The sequence below is a fragment of the Choloepus didactylus genome, chromosome 1 (assembly GCF_015220235.1).
Source record: "Choloepus didactylus isolate mChoDid1 chromosome 1, mChoDid1.pri, whole genome shotgun sequence".
NCBI classification, from domain to species: Eukaryota; Metazoa; Chordata; class Mammalia; order Pilosa; family Megalonychidae; genus Choloepus; species Choloepus didactylus.
In genome coordinates, this window is record NC_051307.1 from 142,772,887 (window position 1) to 142,800,753 (window position 27,867).

Sequence of the window (27,867 nt, forward strand, 5' to 3'; positions counted from 1 at the left end):
TCAAAGAGCAGCCTGACAGCTGGAGTTTTGAGCAGATATCTGTCATGAAATAAGACTATATATCTAGGAAATTAAGGACAAGGATTTTCTGAAGTCTAAAGAAAAATAAATGTGATTAACATGGCATCTCAAATATTTATTATCCTTGTTAAATTATATAATAGCATTAACTTGCTGGAAAACATTCCTTTCAGAATCTTGGGTAAATATACAGAAATTTAAGTAAAAGTCTTATATTATTATAATTGTTATTTATCTTTATGAATCCATAACCCAGGATGATGCAGATATTTGTATTCATAATTCAAAGGCAATCAGTGGTGTTTATCTTAACTAATAACCTGCATATTTCAGTACATTTATGATTTCAATGGAATTAATCTTCAATTCACCACAATTCACTGTGAGAATAGCTATAAAGAGATTGCCAAGAGGAGCCTTCAGCATCAATGTTTTATTTGAGGAAGGAAAAAAAACTTCCTTTTGGGCAAAAGCATTGTCAGTCTCTGCTGAACACAGTGGTTTTCAAAAGGAGCTCCTCACCTCAACTCCTAATCACATACATGTCTTTTAAGACATCTTCTTTGCCATATAAACAAAATATAAGACTAAAATACACATTCCAAGAAATAACATGATGAGATCAACTCTTCTCTGCCCATGAGAAAAATAATTACTTGCACTTAACAAACCCTTTTTTGACCTCTGAGAATGCAAAGGATCTGGGCCAGTGGTCAGCAGGGAATGATGGGCGTGGCAATTTATTATCTGCCTTGTTAACAGTTCAAACACCCCTAAAGCCTTCATCTACCTTTCCAATTGTTTTCCAGGTTCAGATCCATACTGAACACTTTATTCTTGTTTGGTGAATTTTATCTAGATTATTCCACAAATAACACATTAATTTTACTTTCCTGCCAATCACATCCTGCCCTTTTGAAGTTCGATTCCTTTGACTCCCAGGTGACAACCTGATTTGAACGGTCATGTCATATGAGGAAAATACCAGGGCACATCTGTCACCTCTATGGTTTAAGAGACTGCCGTGTTGCCACTTAATGATTTATAGTAGAGCTGGGGAATGACTACTTGCAGTGCTGCTAGGAGACGGTGGTGGCTGACACTGCTGATTACAGAAAGTGGTACAGATGCTTTCCAGCAGAAGATGCCTCAGAGCATTTTGTTTTCATCAGGTCATTGCACAAGTTCACTTTCCAAAAAAAACATGAATATGGCCTTCCTCCATTCACCACCACCCACCCCACCCCACCCCCGCCAAAAAAATTCATGTCTTTCTTTGGGCTTTTAAAAATTGGATAGTATGCAAATAATAAATCAGTCCATGGTAAATTTAAAACAAGAGCTGATTTTACAGGTGCTCTCTCCACAGCTAGGCTATTTCTCCCTCCAAATTTAGTTGTTTTCAAGCCTAATCATTTCTAAAGAAGAAAATATAAAGAAGAGCTTTATTTTTAAAAATAAGTCTTTGCATGTAAGTGATACGTATTAAAGCATTTACACAAGAAATGATATGGCATTTAGGATTTGTTTTAAAATACTTCAGTCTACCCAAAACTGAGATGATAGAAGCAATAAGATTAGCAAATATTGAAAATTGCTGACATTGGATTATGGGTATATTATACTGTTCTCTCCACTTCTGCGTATGTTTGAAAATCTTCATTTAGAAGACTTATTTTAAAAATATGAACATGAAACAACCACTTTTCCTAAACCAACCAATCATTTAACATAAGTGAAGCAAATAAAAACTATGTCCAACATATTTTCCCTTAGAATTAAAGCTTTGACTATTTGAGGTAAATACATAATACATTCTCAATTACACTATGGAATTATGAACACTTATTTTATTCTATCTTTGCTACATCTATCAATATGTAACACTGAAAACTATTACTTCACTGTTAAAGACAAACAAATGACACAGTATTTAGAGAAAATCTGCCTTAAAAATTCACCATCCAAAAAAACTGACAGTAGTAAGCAATAAACTTGATGTCCCTCATTTTCAAAATGAATAGCGTAACAATAAAGGATGACTATGACATTCAAAAACTTGCTCACTGTCCTAACTGGTTGTAATATTTGTTTCTTCTTTATACTTATGCATTTAAATTTCAGTCTTGCACCTGTTATAATCTATCCTTCCAAAGCACCAGACTGACCCATTTCCAAAATATATAACAATAAACTGAAAGATTCTTTCATTAATCTTCCAACATGGACCACTTAAAAGTAAGTGAAGCATTATAGCTTAATTCAGTTAAATTTTCCATAGCATCTACATTCAAGTGGAAATGTATCTGCCACCGTATTAAGTGCTGAGAATATGATGTTATACTCTGCAGAACTCAGCAAGATGATTCACAGCAAAATAAGAAGAAAAATGGATCGAAATAGAACAAAATTAAGTGAAATAAAAATCAACTGGTAAAAATAACATTTGATCAAAGACATGCACTTTCTCTAAAAATTATGTCTTGAAATCAGAGATATACTGGTCTTCAAGACCAGAATAAGCCACTTCTGACGGTAATTAAATTCAAGGTTACAAAACTGTTACTCAGTATTCAAATAGCAACAAACCCTGTGGCTATGATTACAAGCCTAGTTAACAGCTTTTCAGCTCCACTGTGATCACTCAGACTACTCTTTTAATTTATTTATTTTAATTTTGCAGTTAGTAAATCGTGGAGTCAAAATTGGAATAGAATTTAGGAATAGTGTAAATCAACCACCCTCATTTTGTAGATGAAGAAAGGAAGGCTAGGAATGTCAGGTTTTGCATTCTCCAAGGTTGCAGCAAATTTAGCACCCTGACATTTTACACAGGCTGCCTTTATTTGTGGTTTTGAAAATTTCCTTTATATCTGAGTCTCCAAATTTTTAGTTTCTACCATTTATATATCATATATATATATATATATATACCCTCCAACATACACACCTTTTCCCCCTTTTAAGCTAACAGAGCATTTGAGAAGAGAAAGAACCCCTGAAATTTCAAAATCTCTGAAGAAAATTTCATGTAAATGTTTAGTCTTTTAAAAGAGTTGAACAGAGCTTTATTATTAAAATAATACAGTTCTGTTTAAAACAACTTCTTGGCTCTATCAGTTGTTTATGACTGTTCTTGAGACACAAAGCAAAATTAAACAAGTGTTTCTTAAATCCAGTTTCAGCAACTAAATCTTGGGAGTGAGGGAGATTAACTGCTTAACATCTCCAACATAACCTCCAGTACATTTCTTTTGCAACTTCTAGGCTAGTTAGGGAAGATTAACTGAGCTTAAAGTCTCTGAAACAATGCTCCAATTTCAGATATCAAAATTTAGAAAAGGACTTAGGACTCCTGACAGAAAAAGAATAATGACAATATTAATATGAGAGTTGTTTCGCCTTGCAGTGAAGCAATGTGGAAATAGGAAACATTCAACCATTGTGTCTTTTTGTTTGCTGGGACCTGAAGAGGAAAGTTATGTGATAACTTTTAACACAGTTAATTAAAGGATAAAAGGGACTACATAATTATATCATATTTGAGATGAGATCACATATCCATTTCACATTCAAACTTCACAAACTGCTGAATAATATAGTTTTTGGATTATTCTTGGGAAATTTTCCACAATACACATTTTAGAGGTATTAAGTTCACTGAAGGTATGGCACAAATCTATTTCAAGCTTCTAGCATAGCTAGATGCTTTCTAAGTAACCCACCCACATCCACCCTAAGTTTGGCAGTGTAAAGATTTAGTGACTGTCATCATATGAAGGGTTTCCCAAAGAAGAGGTCAGTTACAAAATATTGAACTCAGTGTGATGGATGACAGCTCAGCACTCAAGCAAAACAGTCTTCTTCCATGAGCTTCTAGCACATTTTTAACCAAAGCCCCAACATGGACTGCCCTGGATCTTAGTTAAAACTTCAAAAGTGTTTACGGCAAGAAAAAGGCAGGGAAGTCACAAAATATAAATTGTATTCCTTTTCACTGTTGCAATAACAAATCTACTCTCTAATTTTTTGCAACCTCTCTCACTGTATCTGACTGACACCCCTCCCCACCCCCAGGTTAGGGGTGCTGGTCAAAACTTGACATTACTAGTTTAAAATATTTTGTAGAAGGCTAAATCATGTTAACAGTATGAGATTTAGAAAACAATCTGAGCTTATAAATTTGTCCAAAGATAGTTAGAGTTTACTTCCCAAACAAAACTGCTCACTAAAGGTCAGTTTGGGACATAAAGATACAGTATAGTACAGCTTTTGTTTTATAATTCAAAAGATTTACATAATCTGATTTATATAATCTGGGATGGCAGACAGGTTTTACTTCCACACCAACTCTGACTGGAGGTGGATTTCTGCAATGATGGCAGGTGTTTAACGGATTTATCCTTCCTGACCTACACCAAGCTGGACATATGCTAGGCATATAAAAGTATGCAGTGTTTTACAAGATATCACAAAGGGTGCATTGTCTCCTCTCAAGTGATCTCTTGCTGAGGTTAAAAAAAACACAAACTTATTGTAAGTCACACTATAGCTACATTGTGTACAGTGTCTCATCTTAAGGAATTTTAAATATTAATGTAGAACTGATAAACCAGAATGATATTGTACTATCCACATATTAAATAGCTTAAGTGACCAAAGGAGCCCTATTCCAGGGGTTGTGCATGAGAATACGGGTATCTTGAATTTACAATATATTAACCAAATTTTTAATATTGAAACAAAAAATTTCTCTGACAGATATTACCTTTATGGAAAAGGTATTGATGGAGTGTAGCTAACATACCAACGCACGTTTGTTGACTAAATCAAGTAAAGAAAGGGTTGGAATATTCAGATTCAATCTCTCTGGTTCTGATATTAACTGATTCTATGACCTGTACTGGGGTACAAATTCTCAGTTTTCTTATCTCTAAAATGGGGCTATCACTGCTAAAAAAAAAAATGGGATGTTTTACAGAATGAACGAAATCATGCTTGTGAAGGCATCTAGCTTAGCATCAAAATGCCTGGCATATTGTCACTGCTCAATAAACACTTACTGAAAAAAAGAAAAGATATGGATTTCCAGAAATAGTTAAAAATTGGGCTAAGACAGAAATTAGCTTCATTGAGCTTATTCCTTTATCTACCACCTTTATCCTCCTCTTCTTTGAAACTAATGGTCTTCCATGAATTTAGCTATAAGAAATCTAATACCTCTACTTTCCTTAATGATCATAGTGTATTGCTATGGCCCTGCTAAATTATTAACACAGCACACCATACCCTGGGGTCTTCTGGCTCAATCAATAAATTTAATGTTGAGTTAACAATATTTTAGAATAAAGATTAGGATCTTAGTGGGCAAGATCTGTATAAATTCCCTAACAACTTATATTTATACCCCTTAATGCTATTTTCAGGTGCTAGTAATAACATATTTCAAAGTGAACAATACTAGAAAAAATATTAAATTTAGTGATTAAAAAAACATCTAAAACATCTATTTTATTTGATGCACACTTCTATGATTCAGTTCCATGTTTCTCTACCTAATTTTTAAAATCTGGAAACTTCACACATGCATTAATTTAGACAATCCTACAGATTTTTCAGATGTGTTCATTTTATGAAGTTATTTCCTAAAATTGAGCACTTAACAAGGTACAAGAACATGATATATTAGTGGAATGAATAATGATATATTTGAGGAATGAATATATGCAATTAGCCCATGGGAAGGATAGCTGAACTACTTTTTAAGATTTTACTTTAACCCTTAAATGTCTACATCTGTGTTTCTCAAGCAGGGACAATTTTGCCCACCAGAGGATATCTGACAATGTAGACATATTTGGAGACATATTTGGTTGTCACAACTTGGTACGGTGTAGGGAATTGCTGTCGGCAATAGAGGCTAAGGATGCTGCTAAACATTCTACACTGCACACAACTGCCCCTGCAACAAATTTTTATTGGTTCAAAAATGTTAACAGTGTTGAGACTGAGAAACCACGGGCTATACGAAAGTCAATCTGGTAACCTATGTTCTTCAAAAATCAAATTAATAAACTTTTGGGGACATTTAACCTAAAAGTATGGGCTATGCTATCTGATTGTAAGATTTTAAAACAAACACAACATGATACTTTTAAACTAACAGAACAAAGATGCCTATTTTTTAATCTATATCATATACTTGAAACATCACTAAAAGTGACCCATACTAATGCCATCTCTGACATGATCCCACAGACAGCTGATCCTGCCAGGGGATCCACACTGCAGAGCACACAGAGCACTGAAATGCTGGGAGCAATGGGTGCCTTTGTCAGAGCTGCTGCAATCTGCAAGTCAATCAGGCCTAATTGGTCCAATAAACAAAAACATTACATCAATTATAAAATCTCCAGAATCACTCTCATGTTTTCATTGATTAATTCCTACTCATTTACTCAACAGAAAGACTTTTGCAGCAAGAAATAAAATGCTTTAAATGACATCCAGTACCAAACAAAGCCAGGTGTCTAATTATAGCAACTCCTCCTTCTTCCTCTTTTTTTTTTCAGCAATATTAGCTGCAGAGACTACAAATTCCTTGTATGTGAGCAATACATTTTTTTTTTTATTTTAGATTTAGTTATCTTAGAAGAAAATGCTGAAAAGAAAATAAATTGTTTCTTGGGGAAGATAAATTGGTTGTGGCATCAATAATTTGCTTTATTTATTAAATGCACAATAATTACCTAAACCTGCCTTTGAATCACTTCTAATATTTAAATTAGCTCCCACTAAAGCAATAACTTCTCTAAAGTAAAAATATTAAGCTCTATCCTTTTTTTTCAGGTTAAATGTATTAAAACACATATCTGGTATCTATTACCATCTTGCCTGAATCATCCAATGGTTTCCCATAGCTTTCTCAGTAAAGTTTAAACTCTTCAGCTGAACTCACAAATTACCTCAAACCTTAGGCTTTGGCCCCCTTCCCTGTGCCTTCCTTTTTCTCACAACTGTCTCTTAGCAATTTTCAGTCTTGTCATAGCAAACTATAAGCAGCTCCTGGAACTCATCATACTTTTTCATGCTTCTTTGACTTGAAATAAGCTGGTGCATTGGTTTCAAGTGTGCTCTTCCTCTTTATCTGCCTAGTTAGCTCCTACTTGTCCTCCAAATTGCTACTCAAACATTGCCAGGAAATACTCCAGAGGCTTCCTCCTGCCCCACTCTCCCCCTTGCCCCGCCCATTTCCATAGTACCCTGTGGCTCTCCACAAATGATAATATTCCACTGCATTCTTTGATGAGCTTCTCTGTCTCCTACTCTTTAAGGGTAAAAGACCTCAACTATGTCTATCCAGAGCCTCTGGAAGTAGCTGGCATAGAGTAGATCATAAATGTTGGTGACTGAATAAATCAATCAATAAATTTGCCACTAAATTAATAAATGACAGTACTTTCAGAGATCTGGGTATCTGCAGTCCCTTCTCCATTTAGAGTGGTAACATTTTACACCCATTCTTATAGTCTTATCATCATAGATTAAACACGTCTCCTCTAATCATGCTGTTTACTCACTAAAATCCTCAAGGTTCAACTTCAGTGTCTGATACATGATAGGTATTTAATAAATACTTGATGAATGAATGAGTCAAGAAATAAAACTTCAAAAAGTGAGTATAATTAAGGACAGCAGGATCTGGGTAAAGTCGACTAATAAAAAGAGTGGATATACACAACTTATTCCTTTCAATGATTCAGGAAAAACTGTGTATGAATATATATACAAATATATACATACACACATGTTCTGGCAAAAATGTGGCAAAAGTTAACTGGCACATCTACTTGAATGGTTTACGAGTATTTATTTTATTAACAATTTTAAATTTTTGTTGGGTTTGAAATTTTTCAAAATAAAAATGGGGAACGGATGCCATCTACAAAAGGATGAACAGAGTTAACACGGAAGCCCAAAGAAGCAGAACAGAAGAGAAACCCCTAGTTAGGCCTGGGGAACAGAGAAGATTAGTTAGAAAGACTTCAGAGAAAGGATGACCCCTGAGATGAGTTTTTACAGAGAGATAGGGATGGGGAATGGGAAAAGGGAAAGGGGTTTCAGGAGGAGCAAATGACCTAAATGACATGGGCAAGGAAGGATTTGTTCATATTGGATTATTTCAATTAAAAAAGGTTAAAAATTATATTCATATTACCAGAGATAATTATTGGATGTATGTAAGATTTTCCACCCAATATCAATATTCTTAACCACCAGGGTTTGGGGTGTGGATGTGGGGTTTTTGTTATGGCTGGTATACCACAAGAGCTGCCTTTGTTTCAAACAAACATGAAAGAGATAATGGTGGCAGGGGGTGAGGGTAGGGAAACAGTAATCTGCCTCCCTACCACAGGACCCGAGACATTTGTGATTATAGCATGTTAATATCATAAGTTAATGAATTAATTTGCTTTAACATGTATTGGGAAACTGTAAGAGCATACATATACAAACGCGCAATATACACAGACATACACAGACACATATACAAGCATGTTTGGGATAAATGACAAAAGTAATTTCATTTTTATAATTTTAAGAAATAAGAAGAAAATCATTTTTAAAATAAAGTTCTGAAGGGTTGAGCATCATTGTGCTGCATATATTTAATTTCAATTTGCCAGGTAACATACACTCCAAGATACATGCCTTGTCAAAGGATTTCACTTATCCTAAACAAGATATCATGAATGGTTGAACTTCTTATTCCTAAGAATAACAAAGAAAGGGTGAGAGAGATGTATATAATATCTAATCCAGGACACTTTTTAAGGGTATATCTTGTCAGTCAAACCTGGATCACTAAGTAGTCTCCTCATCTCTGTGCACATTCTTTGATCCATTTCTTTCTTCTACGGAGCAGATCCTGGTCAAGATATTTTATAAAACCCAATGGCTTACCTCACAACAATTCAGTGTTGTTGGTAGCACATAAAACCTGTCAAGGGCACTAAGTCTAATCAATCTCTGAAAAGAACAAAGTAATAAATACTTTGCGCAGTCTTTATATTTCCAAGAGTGTGCTGGAATATCAGTTTATTTTAGTTTTAGACTATAAAAAATTGTATCTGAGCATAAAAACATAAGTCAGGGAGACTGGGGTTTTTCCTAGCATACATTTTAATGATTCAGAAAATGGTTTCATAAAACCATGAAAACTGATGCTTGCCTCATGATTATCACCAAACCATGCTGTTCTGTGACACTAGATTACAAAAGACATAATGAAAAGGAAAGCAAAGAGTCCTTCCACTTCACACCATTCTTCCCAGGAGAAACAAAGTGTTATGAAAATGAGGCCAGGGGCAGTTTTGCATATCTAAAAAAAAATAAAAAAATAAAAAAGGCAGTCTCTTCTCTGAGCTCTGGTAGCTTACTGCAGCCATACTGTTCGAGCCTGTTATTGCTGCTTCTCAATTCACTTGGCACAACAGGTGTTGCACTAAAGGAACAAGCTCCAGAGTGGATCACTGGATTCTGAGATGACTCAAGCCAACAAATGGAAAAAAATACATGCTATCATTGCTGCTTCTCCACTCTGGGATTTTAATGAAATCTGTGAGAATACTGAAATTTGCTGGAAGCGGATGAAATTAATTCCAGGGGGAAAAAGTCACATTTAGTGGATAAATTTCATAATAAATTGGTTTTGAGATGTTATTCTTCAATAGCACACTAAGATGAATACTGATTTGCAGTTTATTAGTCTAAATTTTGGTCTAATTTTGGATAACAGAGTGTAGCCTAGCAGCATCACATCCTTTGTGTTAAAGATTGTATTTTTCTAATTAAGTGCTTATTTAACACTGCCCTGTTCAAGAAAATAACATCCGGGAAAAAAAATAGTTGATTTTATAATCTTATAAGACTTAAGTGATTATACTCTTCAGAATACCTTAAATAATGTACACTTAAATATTTTATGCTAAAACTAAACTGTGAATTTAGTCTTAATTTCTAGGATTATCAAATGCATTCTAATAATGTAATAATATCAAATGCTTTGTTTTTTCAAATAATGTCAAATTTTATTCATTCTTTAGTTCTTATTTTTGTCCAAAAATTTAAATATTTATGTCCTCAATTATATAATCCTTGAGACTTAAATTTGTAAAGTGAAATTAAATTGGACACAGGTACTGCTCTATGGCATTGAACATGCTAACTCATTTAATCCTAACAACAACACTATAAGAAAATTACTGTTATTGCTAAGTTCATCCAGGTAGTATGAGGTCCAGCTGGTATTTGACTCAGTAAGCTGGGCTCTGGAGTCCCAGCACCAAGCCATGATGCTGTTTTGCTTTGCAGGCCCTTGGGCAGAGACTGGATCTTACTCATTTTTCATTTATTTTATTATTTCATTTAATTGTCTGCTCATTCCTTTGCTCATACAGAAAAAAAAAATTTTTTTTGAGCACCCAAATAAATGACAGGCTAGGGAGGTGTAATGAGGAATAATATAGAATTCCTGCCTTTCAGGAGTTGCCAAGTCTTGTGAGGAAAGTAGACTGTTAAAGAAATAATTAAAATTAGTCAAATGAGAAAACTGCTGGAAAATGATAGATAAAATTTCTATAGATGGAGCAAAAACTGGAGAGAATCATTTAAACTGTGGCTCTCACTTTCCTCATCTATAAAATGGGCACAAATGACAAGAATCTCAGAAAGGAAATAATTCCAAAACCATAATTAAACGTGTCAACTTGTTATTAATTTATCTTACACAGCATACATATTTATACTCTGCATAAATGGGAGGGCTTTGAGGCAATTTTTTCATATAGAAAAAAATGTAAGTGTCGAGTGAAAAAATTGGGAATATAAAACTACAATTTAAGAGATTTGCTTTAAATTTTTAAAGAACAAAGAGACTTTGAGTATAGAACTTAAGCTGTGAAATAATTTGTAGTCCATTCATTAATTTGTATGATCCTCAAACTCATGCCCATAATATTTCAACAGCAAAGCATTGACTTCTGTGTAATGCAACCATAACACAGCATGAAGAATTTAATCCATTCATCATTAAAGCTTCATACATTGTACAAATTGGCAAGAAACTGTGAACAAAAGTTATATTTCAGTTCTCAATCAGCTGCCTGACTCTCAATTATACCTTTACTAGTGATGTTGTCTATTGTCTACTACTTTCTCCCCAAATGAATCTGTATCTACGTAGCACACAAATTACCTATTCCATTCAAATTGATGGACTAAGTTTTAATTTTCTTTAAGAGGTTCCTACTGTTTACCCTAAGGCAGATAAATTGCATGTTCTTATTGATTTGTCTCCTTTTCTCCAATAACTTCACCAATCGTTATAACATAAGACGAGGTGCTCTTAAGCCTGGGAGGCCTTCCACAAGTGGGCTTCAGAGATTCCATGAACTGAATTTGCCCATCAGGTTTTGGAGTTATTCTTCTAGACAGTGACTTACAGCTTCTGTCAGTTTCTCAAAATGGACCATAAGCCAAAAAAAGATTAGGAGCTACTGGGACAGACTCAATCTCAGTAATCAACATGCCTGAGATACAGTAAGGATTCAATAAAATAGTTGTGGAATTAATTAATGTTTTACATTTGAATTCACCCAATGGCCTCAACCCCTAGCCTGTACCCTATCCTCATCCTGGAAAATTAAGCACATAAAAAAGGAAACAAAGTACCTACTGGCAGCGTTCATCTCTATGCACTTTTTCCAGTGTCTGAGTACCCTGAAAGACTACCTTTTTCAGCTTCTGTTGCAATTAAATTGATGTCACATGACTAATTTAACCAAGGGACCCTGAGCATAAATGGCAGGTTTTACTTCCAGGAAAAGAGGATTAGAATACCATGTTCTTCCATTTTTCTCTGGCCAAGCCTCAGCAACTTTGGAAGTCATGTGTTGAAGGAAGACGAGGCAAGTTTAGTTGGATCTCTGTGTAGCTGGATGAGTTGTGCATCATCAGTTTCATGTGAGCAAGAAACAAACATTGGTTGGCTAAGCCACTGAGATTGGGGTGCTGTTTGTTATCTGATTATAGCCCATACTAATACTCTAATATTAAAGATCAGATATATCACACAGACATAATTTAAATGTCTCTGATTTAGTAAAATAAGGTGTTTACTGTAAGTGCTATTTCTATATTCCTGTAAATGATTCATTAAACTATACTTCAACACGTTTATTTAATAACTACCACATAATCCAAAAAGTTATATTCTTGTACCTGCCTAATAAAACAAAGCTAAAAAAAAGCATAAAACAAAACAAAACAAAAGCCAGGTATTTATGTAGGTGGTTATTCAAGCAACATTAAAGAGCATTTACACAATGGTACCAGCCACTGTAGATGCAGAACTAGCGTCACAGTTCCTGTTGCATCCCTGGAGAGTGAGACCAGCAAACAATTACAAAAGAGCACAGTGTAGGGTGCTAAGGAGACACCTCCCACAGCCTGGGGAAGGGAAGGGCCAAGGAAGGCTCCCCAGAGGAGCTATCTTTGAGGTTGAGTCTAGAAGGATGGGAAGTCATTAATTAAGAAAACAAGGATAGAAAGATTTTTATGAGAAGACGGAGCTATGTAAAGGCATGAATGAGACAGCAAGATGCTTAAAAACCAAGGAGTTTGGAGAAGAGTCTTCACTAAAGAATGATTCAAGGTGGCCCTGGAGAGGTGGGTCAGGGTGAAACTGTGCTTCAATTTACAATTCTAATGTACTTAGAGGACCTTCACATACCTTTCTGGAAGCTTCCAGAAGAAAATGTTTGTGCAATCGCACAACAGCCATCATCAATCAGTGTTTTAAATGATTTGGTGAAAATAATGAAATTAAAACCAGGAAAGAAAGGAATACATAAAAGTTGTCATTGGTCATACTTCACTCATACTAGATGTACTGTCTCACTTGTCTATTTTCCATCTTCACTTATTTTGAGGAGAAATGAAATGAAGTATTTTAAGAGGAATAAAATCCAGTGCCTAAGATTACAAACTCTTAGTTTTATGTAGTTTAAGAATTAAAATAGCTAAAATTTTTAACTTTAAATATAATATTGAATCTAAAACTATGAAAATAAGACATAATTCTAAATTTTTTGGTTTCTATGGAACTTTGTAAGAAATGGATCATTGACCATTTTTGTAAAAATTAAAGTGAATTAACAGAGACCAAGAATGCGTTTGAAGCAGTGCTCGACGTTCAGTATCTCTGAATCTCTGAAACGTGATTCTGAAAATATGAGGATTTACCATATGCTAGACTTTGTTTGCATGCTTTATATGCTTAATCTCATTTAAATCTCTCATAAACCATTTCAGGGAGGTGTTATAAGTAACCCAGTTTTACAGATGAGACAAATGCAGTTTATAGTAACTTGTACCTGATCACACAGCTTGTGATTGCAAAAGCCAGAATTAAACACCAGCAGTGTCACTTTTGAGTCCACTGCCTTAACCCCTCTCCCAATGTAAATGCTTATACCTAAAAAAGTGCTTTTAAAATTGTTATGCCATGTATGTGCAGGTAAATAAAAATAGGACTTGAGAAATACGTCCCAGCTGTGAAATTGCACTTTTTAGTAAAACTTGAACATACTTTGAAGTTACGGGGAAAACAAATCCATAAAACCAAGTCACATATTTACTGTTTGTATTCCACATGGGAGGCAAAGATAGCCTTTTGTTTTTAACTTTTCCTTCGAATTTTTTTCTGCCATGAAAGAATAAATAATAAAAAATTAAAAAAACAGGTATCCCCCTCAAAAAGTTAAAGGAGATTCCAGTAACATTAAAAGTAATGTCTATGTTTCATCTCTGAGGGAAAAAAAGGAAGACCTGCTAGAGTCGTTAAATAAACAACTTCAACCGTTACAGATACTTGAGTGGTTGTAAAAAAGTTGTTTTCATTTTTGAAATCATGTACCTGTATGAACAAAATTTCTTTTTGATGGTGACTATGAAGAAAGTGAGGAGATCATCATCTAAAAGTACGAATCAGGAATTAAATACAGCCATTGAAAGTGTAAAACCTAATACTAAAAGGATAAGTTCATGGGAAAGAGTCTCCATATATAACTCAACCATTCTAATTAAAAGATTTGTGCCTAGATTGTGGACAAAAGTTAAGGACACAATCTAATTTGCTTTGTAAATTCCTTCCTTTTCATAATTGTTTTCTTTTTCAGTCAAGGGTTTCTACTTTCTACAATGAATTACAGTGAGATGTTTCATCTGGCTTGGGCAGTATCCACCTCTCAGTACTAAGTAAAGTTTTGTTGTGATATAACTTCCTTAAACAGACAAAAACAAAATCTGCTATAATAACCTGTCCCGTTCATTTGAAAATGAGAATTTGTTTGGGAAACAGCTTTTGAAGTTCACCTTGTGCTATGATGGGCGGGCAGGGTGTTAGCCATAGCACTAGCTTTTGAGGTTATTGAAATACATAGAAGAACACATGAAAAGGGAATATCTAAACAAGGTACACATAGACAAACATGTTCCCTCCTCACAAATTTACAATCAAGGTAGGACTTTAAAACAAGCTAAGAAGTTAAACAAAAGGATTTTAAAAGCAATACAAAAGAAAGCGTTGGACACCAAGCAGTGAGGATGGAATGGAAAGTAAGGAGGTAATATTCGGGAGGGGAATCTCACTGTCCATCTTCCTTTCCAAGGCCAACCTCTCCACTGAATTTTTGGATCCCTTCACTTCTCTGAGGTATAGCCCTATCCATTATCCCAATTTTAGTGGGTCTTCATCTGTTTTCTCTATGCTGTCTCCTATAACTTTCCTTAGTGGGTTTAAAAAAAAAAAAAATGCCCCCACTGTTCTACAATAATCTTCCCTTGTCTGCTGAATTCTCCAGCCCACACCCACTTTTTCTCTCTTTTTTATTATTGAATTTCTTTAAAGAACCATCTAAATTTGTTCAATCATCACACACACCTAACAACTTATTAGTGACACATCTTCTTGGAATTGGTTAACAATCTGAGTTCTACCTCCTCTCTCCCAATTCTACTCAAACTGCTTTCTCAAAGGTTAGTGCTGTCCTTTCAGCTCTCAGGAGTCAGCATGCTTTTCTCATTTCTTGTCCCTTCTAGCATTTGGCACCAATAACGCCCTCCTTCCTGAAAGTTTTCTCCTTTCTTGATAAAGCACCATCCTGGTTTTCCTACTATTTATTATCGTGTTCTCTCGTCACCTATATTTCTAGTCTTAGCAAATGGTGACGTTTCATCCTCATCACTCAACTATAAACCTCAAGGTGATTTTCAGCTAACTTTCTTATGTATAAGTAGAGAAATGAGTGATAAACTGTAACATAAGGCAAAACATATACTGACCCCACTTTTCAAGTACTAAAATTTTTTGCAAGCAACCCCTTAATTTTCCTGAAATATCTTTGAGTAGGCTATGTGATTTTTATTGTTCACGATGGACTATGAAAAACAGGAACTAAATAATTTCTTATTAATAGAATGACTAATAGATTAGTCAGAAATTATATTCAGCTTTTCTAGTTCAGTGATTTCCTCTAGGCTTTGCAGAAACAGTAAAAACTTTCTACAGTGCTGCTCAGATAAAATCCAAAGCTAGTGTTTTGATAAGCTGTTCATTCAGAAGTCTAAGTTTCCATGTCTTTCCTTTTCTTCATTTCTTTAGCACACTTTGGATATAATGTTACATTCAGCTATTCTACAAAATAATAAAAATATGTTTCCAGTTGTTCTATAAACCAAAGCCACTGATGTTCCAATTTTTCTTAAATGTCATTTACGCACTTTTTCAAACTATGACGCAACATATAACACAAGTAAAAACTAGCTCTCTAAATTGGTACCAAGGTAAATAAATGCAACAGCTAGAAATAATTACATACTAACCCCAGAAAAACTGCTACTCAAGTATTTTCAAAAAGTGTGCAGAAGCGCATGTACATATACTCTTATTTAGCACAAGGGATACATGTCCTGGGGAATGATCCCCCTGAGGCCATGATGGCAGAAACCTTGCTGATGTGATCTTGCTTCCCTGTCAGCAGAGGCTCTTGCATTTCTTCAAATTCCCCCCTCAGTTTCCGTCTACAACTACCCTTTCTGTTCCCAGGCTACAGTAAGACTTGTTATGCCTTGTTAGGACTTCCAAGCATCCCTAATTTCACACTAACATTTACCTTGTATCCTCAACCTTTTTTTCAAGCAGTGAAAAAGCATCAAATCCAGTACCTTCTCTACAGCAAAGACACCCAGGACACTTTTGGGCATTGCAGCTATTGCTGCTGCTTGCTGGCTACATGTTTAAAAATCCTTAGTACTCAGTGTTCCTTTATAACAATTACCACCAAAACCAAATTAAAATAGGGAGAGAAACACCAAATTCTTTCAAACCACTGTAATTTTCTTAATCCACTTCTATTTATTTTATTTAGTCTGTGGTTACACCCACCATTGTTTATTTTTAAAAACAGTATCCACTGCCATTTTGCTTATGATTTGTATTTTCTCATCTACCAATTCCTCGAAGATCTATCAATGTAGGGTGATTCAACCTACATAAACAACATCTTATAACCTAAAAAGTTGTGATCCTAACTGTAACAACTGCCTGATACTACAAGAGACAATGAGGAATTTCACGCAAGTTCTTTCAATGAATACTTTGTAGTATTTCAAAATAAATATTGTTTCTGAAAAACAATAAACAGGAAGAATGTGTTGCCTACTAATTTTATCCATTCATTCCTTTACTCACTCAATTTTTACTAATTCATGCATTCATTTATTCAATAAAGACACAATGGCTTATCCAAAACCCTTGAGGAGATAAAATATACTATGTTGATACAGCAAATTCTATATTCTCCAGTGTTTATTAAAAACACACTTCCTCCTAAAGGAGGAGATGCTTCCTTGTTTTCTGTACCCCGTTTTCTCTCCTCTCTATTATACTCAATTTCTCTTTTCTAAAGTATGTATCAAACTCTCTTGAGCAAAAGCAGTTAGTCTCAAAATTGCAGACTCAATTTTAATAGGATCTTGAGTTTTTAAATCTATGTCTTAACTTGAAGAAAAAAAGAGCCTGATGTCCCCCTACCCCCACTATTCTTCTAAATGGATTAAAATGTGTATTACCTATTATACTTATAAAAATAATAATTACACTTTCAGTTACAATGTTCATGAGAGCAACACATACCTTGAGGGTTAGTGGGTAGGATTCAGAAAAAGATTTACTTTTCACAGTATACTCTTTAAACTTCCATTCATATTACTTTCCAGATAGATGAATTAATTAGCAAACAAGAGGAAGAAGAGTTTACAAAAGGTGCTGCGATATGCATTATCTCTATTAGATTTCCCTCAGTTCAGGGAGGCAGGATGGTGGGTTTTCTCCAGAAAGCAGACGACATGCACAAGGTAAAGCAGCAATTTACTGAAGAGCTGTGTCTAGAAGCCACATCACCTGAGTCAAAGTCTGCTGCCTTGCCTGCTGTGTTCTAACACGATTTTTGGTCTTTCTTGCTGTAAACCTCCCAACTTCCATCAAAAAATGCAAAACGTATTAATAACCCTACATAGAAACTAATCTGACTCCATAGCATTGGCATATTTGAGCTATGGGCAGAAAACGACTATTTGATGGCTTAAGAACATGAAACTTAAATTTAAAATACTTTTGAAATGGAAAACAATTTAAACAAAGAATAAATTTAACTCAATTTGGGGTTCTGTAAAAATATTTCCTTTTTAAAAATAATGTTAATTCAATTTGTATTTTTAAAAGTAATTAAGTTTTTCTCAATGTGTTAGTTTTCAGCTCAATGAAGATGTTTACAAACAATTTTGGTTCTATAATGAACCTTATATCAAACTCTTAATTCAATTTGTATTTTTAAAATAATTAAGTTTTTCTCAATGTGTTAGTTTTCAACTCAATGAAGATGTTTACAAACAATTTTGGTTCTATAATGGGACCTTATATCAAACTCTTAATTCAATTTGTATTTTTAAAATCATTAAGTTTTTCTCAATGTGTTAGTTTTCAACTCAATGAAGATGTTTAAAAATAATTTTTATTCTATAATGAAACCTTATATCAAACTCTTCTGAGTTGAGATACCTCTCATAAAAGAGTCTATTTCCATGTGCCAATTTTTAAATTCTACAGTTAGGTACACCCTTGTCATCTGAGTTTATTAAATGTTTGTTTGCAAATATGTCAGCATAGTTCCTAAAGTATAACCACATAAAATAGAGTATGGGCTCAATCCCTCCACCCCAGAAACTGAACATGCAATATAGATTACTTACTTTCTAAAATTAAAATGCTTATGCTTTGGGATTTGGTATGGGGCATGGAATGGAGTGTCACCACACCCACTGAGATAACAGGGGCATGAGGGGTTTCCAGCCCAAGGTCCAGCATCACAATGGCCCACAAAACCAAAACCGTTCCTGTTTTAGTGTTTTTAATTGGAGATGCTCTGTACATTCCTCCTGTTCAACCTTCACTTTTTTTCTGATGTAGACAATAATGGTTGCTTCAAATAGCCTAGGCAGACTTCCAAAACATAATTGTAGGTCCATATTTTTTTGACCCCAAAAATACTAATACATCTGATAGAAAAACTGAAATTGAAAGTATCCCAGTGAAAAAAAATGCTTATCCTGTATACAGTCAGTGTGATGGTCAACAGTACTATTCCGTAAGAAAATAATAACATCAATCCCTGTAAAATAAACTCTTTTCAGGAAAAACAATAGGACAATATGGAGAAAATCAAGAAAAAAAGGAAGGAAAACAATGAAAAGTTTTCAAAATTATGAATTTATGTGAAAGGTGTGAATATTTAAGGATGATAAAGAAACAATGGTTTAAGTCGATACTGATAGAGATTTCCAACTATAAGACATTGAAATGCAGAACTGATCTTGGGCGGATACAACTGTGCCCATGAGGATGGTTGCCCGTGTCTTTGAAAGGAGAACTACTTCAAACACCCACTGTCCAAGGGCATAACTTTAGTTTGTTTCTGCCTTAAACTTAGCCCCCTCCCTCCTTCACCAAGCTTTAGTAAGTTTTGGACCCATCCTGCACATGAATTTGGCCTCTGGCATTTGAGCTCTGGCTAGGAAACACTCCCACTAACTTTCGGTTTTGGCTTTCTCTGACTGTGATCCTCAGTAGTCACTATCAGCGTTACCCCATAAGACAGGAAGCTAAATAACTGCTTCTGTGGGGAAAAAAGGCATAACACAAAAAGAATAGAAAAAAAAAAAAAAAAAGGCAGCATATCGAATACTTAGTATATGCCAGGCAGGCACTGTTCTAAAGGGTTTAAATGTATTAATTTACTTAATCCTCAAAATAATCCTATGGTTCTGTTATTAGCTTCACTATGATGATTAGAATTCTGAGGCTCAGAGAGGGTAAACAGCTTGTCCAATGTGGTGGAGCTGGGGTTTGAACACATGTAATCTGCTCCAGACCCCAAAGCCCAACCTACATTAGTATGTATGCAATTCTACTTAGAAATGGCATTAGAATTAGAAATTCCGGCAAATTATATCTAATCACAGATGTGTGCGTGCATATACAGATAAATTTTATATATTACTATATAATATGCAATTAAACCATATATGTAATAATAATCATGTATTTTATATAATAAACCATATAACATATATAATGTATAGATATAAAACACACACACATATATACAAAGTGTTTAATTATATGGCTGTTCCTCTACATTTTTTTAAAAACTAGTAATTTTTAGCATTTGTTTGGCTTATTCCATTTAGCAATTCTTTTTTTTATTTGAAAGATTCTCTAAAAAATTCATAAATCAAAGATTAATTGCCCCACAAGAAATCAAGACAGGTGATGATTACCAACCACCACTAACTTTATTTACATTTTCTCTCTTAGCATTGACACTTTTATTTCCCGTGACAAAGTTCTCCTCAGGGGGAGACCTTACTGATTTTATTTGTAGCGCTGTCCCTCGTGCTTTCAAAGGGCTAAAACAAAACAGATTAAACTGCCAAGAACACATCCGGGGTGAGGGGTGGGAGGAAAATAGCTGGTACTCACATATGTATCTAAGTTATTTCGCATACAAAGGATTTTACAACGAATTCAACTTTTGTTAGTTAAAACATACTGCTTCAATAATATAATAAATTTACTACCTAATAAAAACTTATGTGGTAAATTGCCAAAATAAACTAAACGCAGGCATTAAGAAATAGGAAACGGGGGAAAAAAAGCACTCTTGGGGTAAGTGAAGTAAAACAGGGTTTCCATGCCCAAATAGGAACCAGATATAACACATGCATACATAGCCACAAGAGGAAACGATTAAAGAGAATTATTGAGAGTTAATATGCCGTTCCTGTTCTAATGTAACTCTTTTACCAAAGAGAAAAGGCTTGTGTGCATGTGTGTGTATCTGTCTGCATGTGTTTCTGTCTGTCTTGTGGGTACACAGAGTGGGCAGAGAGAGAGAACAAAAGCATGAGATGGAACTACAGACATATTTAAAAATAATAAAAGCACAGACAAATCCTACTTTCTGCAAAATAAGGTACATGTATTAGTGACAAATTTTCCTTTTTTTCAGACTTAATTTTACATTTACCTTTGCATCAGTGTGTTTCTAAAGCAACATTTTAAAAATGAGTAATAAACTTAGCATTGATTGAAGAGTTTGTTCTTAGAGTTACTCTGGAAAATTCCACACTATCTTAATCTTAGAAGCACTACTTCAACATATGGTCTTTCTAAAATTAAGAAGATACATATGTCCATGAAAACATTTGGTTTGATTTTACTCTTAGGTGAAATTGTCTAAACAACTTTCCTTTAGGTGCCAGCACACGATTTCCTGGGTTCTGAATAAAAGGCACTAATATGGCTGGCCTAAATATACCATGCTATATAATCGGATGCCTGTTAGGACTACCTGAAAACTTACCTTTTTGGCAACTTAAAAAAATATCGACATAAATTGTTTGGTTTTTGAATAAACATATCTAATTTTCTTCATTTTTAGTTATGTCTTATGTTTTTAATATAAACTTTGATTTGAAGATGCTCCCACCTTATATTTCTGGAAAAACACATCAAAAGAGTAATCTTTTTAATAGTAGTAATCTTTATAATAAAGAAAAAGAAATCTTTATAATAGTAATAGTAATCATTATAGTAATAATAATAGTAGTAGTAATAGTAATCTTTATAATAAAGAAAAAGAAAAATGAAATAAAAGAAAAACCTCAGAGTTTGAACAATCATCCCCCACAAATATTTCAGCTCTCTGAATTTTACTCTGAATTCCCACATCACACATGTAAACTCTTCATTATGTGTCCATATATTACACATCTAAAACCATATTTCGCTAACTTTATATAATGGGTATCTTATCAATGACATATTTACAGCGACATTTTTCCTCAAGTCTCTGGAAAAAGTGGAGCCTTTAATGTCAGAAATATTATTTTTATCCCTATGAGAAACTAATGTAAATTTTTAAAATATGGCATCTGCTTAAAAAATTTTAGAAACAAATTTGGAACACTTTGTTCCTACATTCATTAAACAGGCCACACTGACATTTTCAGTTCTGTCCAATCCCTGAGCCAGTCATTACAAAACTGGGCTGGAGGGCTGCCTCCATTAGCCTTTACCACCCCTGGCTGCTCTTCTGTTCCTGAGAGAGCCCCCTGCCCCACCCCAAGACGCCCTGCGCATCCTGCATGTCAGCCTTGCTTTCCCATCCCTCTGGGGGCCACGGCATCCTTAAACATATTCTTCTGATCCATTTCTGGAACTCATATTCTTTTTATTTCATTACCAAACATGCACTGAATGCACACTTCGCCAGACACTGTGCTAGACACTGAAAATACAGATGAAATAAACATCCCTGACCTCAAGGAGGTCAGACTCTAGTAAGGGAGGCCAAGTGCTTAAGCAGCCAGAATTCAAGTCCCTGCTCCAACTAGCATCCAAGGCTAAAGACACTCAACCCAGTCCAGGTCAACTCTTTCCCCTGGACTTGAACTCAGCTGCTGTAAGGAACATAGGGATGGCAATCCTTCCATTTGCTTAACCAGGACTATTCCAGACCTCCATGTCATTCACTGGTATCAGTCCACAGTGAAGAGAAGTTCACCCTCTTCCCCAAGGGTACAACCACCCCTTATCAATCAGCCCTGATCTATGATGACTTTGCCCCTTTCTCCACTGTGGTTAAATAGCATGGACAGGCAAGCCATATTGGTTTTTGAAGAACGAACGATCATCTAATCACAAAGGCCTGCTTATCTCTAAAATTCTACAGGGTTATAATTTTCACTAACCATTCATAATTCTGTGAACACAGTGTATTTTTAAAGCAATATTTACATCCTTATCAACTAGGAACAATCAGCATTTATTGGCACTCTTTAATTGCATTTATATCATTTAATGTTCACAATAATGAAATATAATAGGTATTATTATTAGTTTCAAATATAGAGTAAGAACCCTATAGGGGTTAGGAAATTTGCCTAATTGTAAATTATGGAGTCAGAATTCCAATCCTGGAAGCCTCACTTCGAGAATTTTCCCTAAACCACTAAACTATGCTACTTCTTCCTTCCGCATGCACAACATCATGGTTTATTCATTATAAATGGTGTGGTTAGGGCTGAGAGGCAGTGTTATCAGAGAAATAACAGAAGCTTTTTTTGTGGTTCCTGGTATTGTTGTTTGTGGAAAGCGTGTACGTGTTCTTGTTTCATTTCATTGTCCAGTCAGACAGACTCCAATCTGAATCCTGACTTGATCACTGTCTAGTTGTGTGACCTTGGGAAAATTACATAATAATATTAACAATTTATTGGTTGTTTTCTATACAGTAGCCACTGTGCTAAGTGCTTGGCATACTGTCTCTTTAAATTAAATCAAATCTTCAGAAAAACCCTGAGAAGGAGGTAATATTATTCATGCTGTAGAGAGGGTGAGACTAAGGCTGAGAGAAACTAATAAGTAAACTTTCCAAGTGCACAGCAGTGGAGTGAGCCAGAAGGCAGAAGTACCTCAATAGCTTTACGCTACTAAAGGGGCAAGGACTGAATCTGGGAACTATCAGGGGTCATAACTAATAAGGGCATCAGAAGATGGACTCCGAGCCACACTTCCTGGATTCCAGTCCTCATTTCCAGCTATGTGACCCTAAGCAAGTTATTCAACTTCTCTTGGCCTCAGTTTTCTCACTTGTAAAGTGGAAATAATAATACTTACTACCTCTAAGTGTTCTTGTGAAGATTAAATGAGGCAAGAATTGTAATGGGACTGCAAGTGGAAGGCAATCAATAAGTTATTACAGTTAACTAAAGAGGTCATTTTAATTTCAAATAATTCTGATTCAGCACGCCTTTATGCACACATAGATAAATAAGGAACAGAACTATTTTATTTTGAAGTGTAAAATTCTCCTACAGTAACAAAAATGAAAGTATCTGGGCTCATCCCTAGATCTGTTCTCTTTTATTTGCCCTGACCAATGCAGATGTGTCCTTTTATTTCTTTACTACTTGGATGTGTCTAATGAGGCTGAGCAACTTTGATTTATTCTAGTTATTACAACAAAGGAAATATCTCACAAAAGGCTTCCATTTGACATTTCTCAATATCTACAGCAAATACTCTGTTCATCGCAGAATTGACGGCTCTCATAGTATTCACTGAGCACATTTCAAAGTGGCCTATGTAGGAATTAATGGCCAAGAAGGGAATAGGAAAAGATGGGAAAGAGGAAAAGGGAGGAATTGAGAGGCAGGGGTCTTATGATGGCAGAGATACTCTTAGGGATGAGACTATGATTGAGATTAGGGCATCATGTTCAGAACTAATGGTCACCTCTAGGACTTTCGGTGAATAAGGACTTCAAATTATTTCTGTAGTAATAGTATACATTACTACTCAAAAGTACATCATATATTTACATTTAATACTCCCAAAGAATTACTTAAAAGAGCCTGGCTATTATCCTATTAAATGATGGTAAAGTCAGGGAAAACTTAGATTCTAAAGTAGTAATTCTAAATCAGACAACCAGAAGGTATTTAATTAATAAATATATCAAATGATTTCACACAAATAAAATTATTGTAGCAAAGATAACATGATTTCATTCTACTTATACAATGTCACAAGTAGATGCAAGCTGAAGTATTTTACAATTTGGGGGAGTACCCAAAAATGCCAGCAGAACTTGAATTTTTTTGCTTGGAAACAGAAAAAGAACTACCTATATTCGCACACAGTCTATTTTTTTCTCAATTTTAAGAATTTATATTTTCAGAAAAGTGCCAAATTTTCAGGATTACAAACAAGTAAAAAGCACACTAGATGTCTTAAAACCCCAAGGCTTTTAAAAATCGGGAACCAAACAGACAAACAGAAATATAGCAACGGTTCTTCCACCATATTTCTCAAAATGCTTATATAATGGAAGCCATACTAAACAAGGCAGAAACAAGAAAGAAACTATAAAGGCCTCAATCGTACTACATAGCAGAAGTGAGCCCATACTTATCAGTCATGCTCAGACACATGAGATACTGTAGAGCCTTTCAATTCCTAGAATCCATTACTTGCTCTGCAGACATTGGCAAGATGGTCACTCAAATGTATCACAACCTCAATAAGTAGCACTGCATACAGGCAAGGACACTGGATTAGATTCAGAGACTAGGTTTCTAGTCTTGGCTCTGGAATTAAGGAATTGTGAATTATGCACACTGTTTCCTTATCTGTAAAAGGATTACGTCTTTGTTTAGTCAATAGACTTTCTATTCAGCTAGTTGCTAAGATCTTTATGGCACCATTGTTTAATGATATCATGTACTTTTTTGTAAGCCCTGTAAAAAGTTCCCACTAAATTTATATTACTGTATCGTGTCCTCCTTATGTGAAATTCCCTTGTCCATAACACAATGGAACTAATCACTATGTTCCATTGAATATACTTTTTAAGTATTAAAGTAATTTTGTAAATGTCTATAATAAGCTCAGTCTATCATCTTATTCTAGTATTTCATTAAATCATTTAAAAATTATATATATTCTGTGTCATTTTTTGCCCCAAGATAATATAAAGTTCTAGAGAAATACAAAAAGGAAAATTGATTCAATGGGCCAACTTGAAAATAATATAAACTCCTAGCTTGAGACTGTGCCATACATTTCTTAAAATTGTAAACTCATTATAAATGTTAAGAATGAAAGCATTTATATTTCCCTTTTCTGTTGTTACATATTAAAACCAATTACTCATTTTAATGCACTAGACAGATTTCAAGACATTCCACTTAATTAAACTTTTGATGTCTAGTGGGAATAAAATGGATATTTTCAAATGCAAATATAAATACTTCATTGAACATCTTTTAGAGCTTAAAAAAAAAATCATCCTAAATAAACTCTACCAAAGATAGAACTTAGTTTACATTTTGCACAGCTATTCGTAAACATTTTTCTTTCTTGTTTTTAAAACTCAGTTACCCTTTTTGTTGCTGAAATCAGAGTTTTAATGTGACATTAGGCTAAACAGCCCTGATTTCCACTTTAGGAATCAATTAAAGAATTAAGTTAACATTAAAAAGAAAGCAAGGGGTGGAGGGGAGAAAACAGAAGACATGAATTGATAGTAACATCTCCAATGATCTCATATTAGACAAGGTGTTTTAATACCAATTCACAGATTTCTGCCTCTGAACAGAGGCCGAGTAAAGAGTAAAAGGTTATAAATAAATAGCAGCTGCTACAAAAGCTATAACTCTGAGGAGATGATTTGTGTTGCTCACTCTAAGATGCTGCTGCTTTCTCTCCCTCCCTCCTCTCGCTCTCCCTCTGTCTCCCATGAACATAACAGACACATGCACACACACACACAAACTCAACGTACTTGAAAAGTGTTATTTCAGGTTATTTACACCCATATGGAATGATTTGTGCCAAAAAGCAGGAGTTGGGGGAAAAATGCCTTTTTAAAAAACTGAAAATAGGGCCCTAAAAGCATTTACAATGCTAAGCAGTAATTTTGGACAAAGGATAATACATCCTAGCACTACCAAGATCGTAAGATGCTTCTCTGATTCCTTTTGAGATGATTATGGAATTAGGATTTTGAGTTTGAAGAATTTGAGGATACATTCATTTAATGTTTTTGCCTTTAAATATTAATGAAAGGTAAATAAAAAAATGTTTGATAAAATAAATTATTTGCATTTAATTTTAACTGTTTTACCTCTCAATGAGATTCCTCTTACTATTTATACAAATCAGATTGTGAAAGAGAAAAATGTGCTTCATAGGTCCCAATTTAAGTAATGGAATAAAAAGTTGTGAAAATCTGCTCAAAGCCAAGTTTAATGTAAATAGAACAGGAAAGTGAACATTACACAAAAATTTTTTAAGTGTTTTTGACAAGTAGTTTCACAACTAAGAATCACATTTTGACTCCAATTCAAATACAGAGGTCCAAAGGATACTCTTTAGCTACAGTTTACATTACGTCCATGGCTATAGGTTTTTTCAGCTTCAAGAACAGCTTCCCAGAGAAATTAGAATCTTACCTTTAGATATCTTCTGAAGAGGTTTCTTGGTGCTTTGTAAACTCCTGAGGTCTACGTCAAACAGCCATTCTCTTCTTCCCAGGGTCTTAGGGGCTTGGAGAAATTCCAACACCTGCTGCTACCACTGAGTGTGGAGGCTAAGAAAGCTTCAGGGTTTTGACAGCAGGATTACTGAGCCAGAGCCAAAGCTTGGGAAGCCTTAACAATAAAAAGCAGGTGTAGAGGGCAACATGGTACCCAGCATGGGGCTCAATCGTAGCAGCAGGGGGAGGAATATTTCCCACCCTCATGAGGGTTTAGAGGCAGCCATCATGGAACCCAAGGTTCCGTCAATGGACAGGGCTGAGGAAGTGGAATGTGACCACACAGCACAAGACCCTGGGAAAAGGGGAACAACTAGCACAGAGCTCAGGTAGCGCTTGAAAAGAATCACCAAAAATCCCCACCAGAACACAAGCAAATGGAGAAATGCAACAAAATACATGGAGATAGGCCATTCTAGCATCCCGTAAGAAAGCGAAAAACATCGATGAGGAGGGGTATGGAGATCTAGTTCTAGAAGGAAAAGTAAGGAACACATATTATAGCATGCCTACTGTATTTGAGGTTAAAGATCTAATAAATGACTTAAAATTACTAAATGGTGTCATTATAACATTTATATTATGATGAAATTTACAAATTAAAGAAACTACAGGGCACTAGTCTTCAGGCATTAAATCTTTTAAAACACAGATATTAAAAGGTCAAGTTGTCAGTTTATGGAGGTGAAAATGAAGAAAGACAGGCAAGGTTAAACTCAGCTGATTTATTTTTAATTAGGAAGTAAAAATTGTTATTAATAAATACAACATGCTCTATTAGATACATCAGTTTCTCTTATGATCAGATAAGGGCTACTGAAGGAATTCAATGAGATAAAAGGAGAATATAAAGAAAAGAGCAACAGGAGTGTTCAGATGTGAGAAGAGAAAGTGATGGAAGAAAGAAAAGGAAATAAGAAAGAACGAAAAACGGCAAAAGTGATTAACTTAAGTTTTCATGCACTGCCAGATAAACTACTCACTAAGCCTAAGGTTCTCCTGGATCTGGGCCTCATAATGGTATACCTTCCTTGGAAATGCTAGTAGCTTGTTAACCACTATT

At 34.8% G+C, this 27,867-nt stretch overlaps 1 protein-coding gene across 14 annotated transcripts in view; it reads right to left on the minus strand.

The window, feature by feature from the left end:
- The window catches only part of MBNL1 (muscleblind like splicing regulator 1), a 191,678-nt gene that overhangs the window by 77,356 nt on the left and 86,455 nt on the right, over positions 1-27,867 (minus strand). Inside the window, exon 3 of one of the 14 annotated variants that reach the window (XM_037842366.1) lies at positions 26,722-27,276. The exons of the other annotated variants lie outside the window; for them this stretch is intronic. The gene's annotated coding sequence lies outside the window, so the exon portion shown is untranslated. The remainder of the gene's footprint in view (positions 1-26,721; positions 27,277-27,867) is intronic. 14 annotated transcript variants of the gene reach the window in all.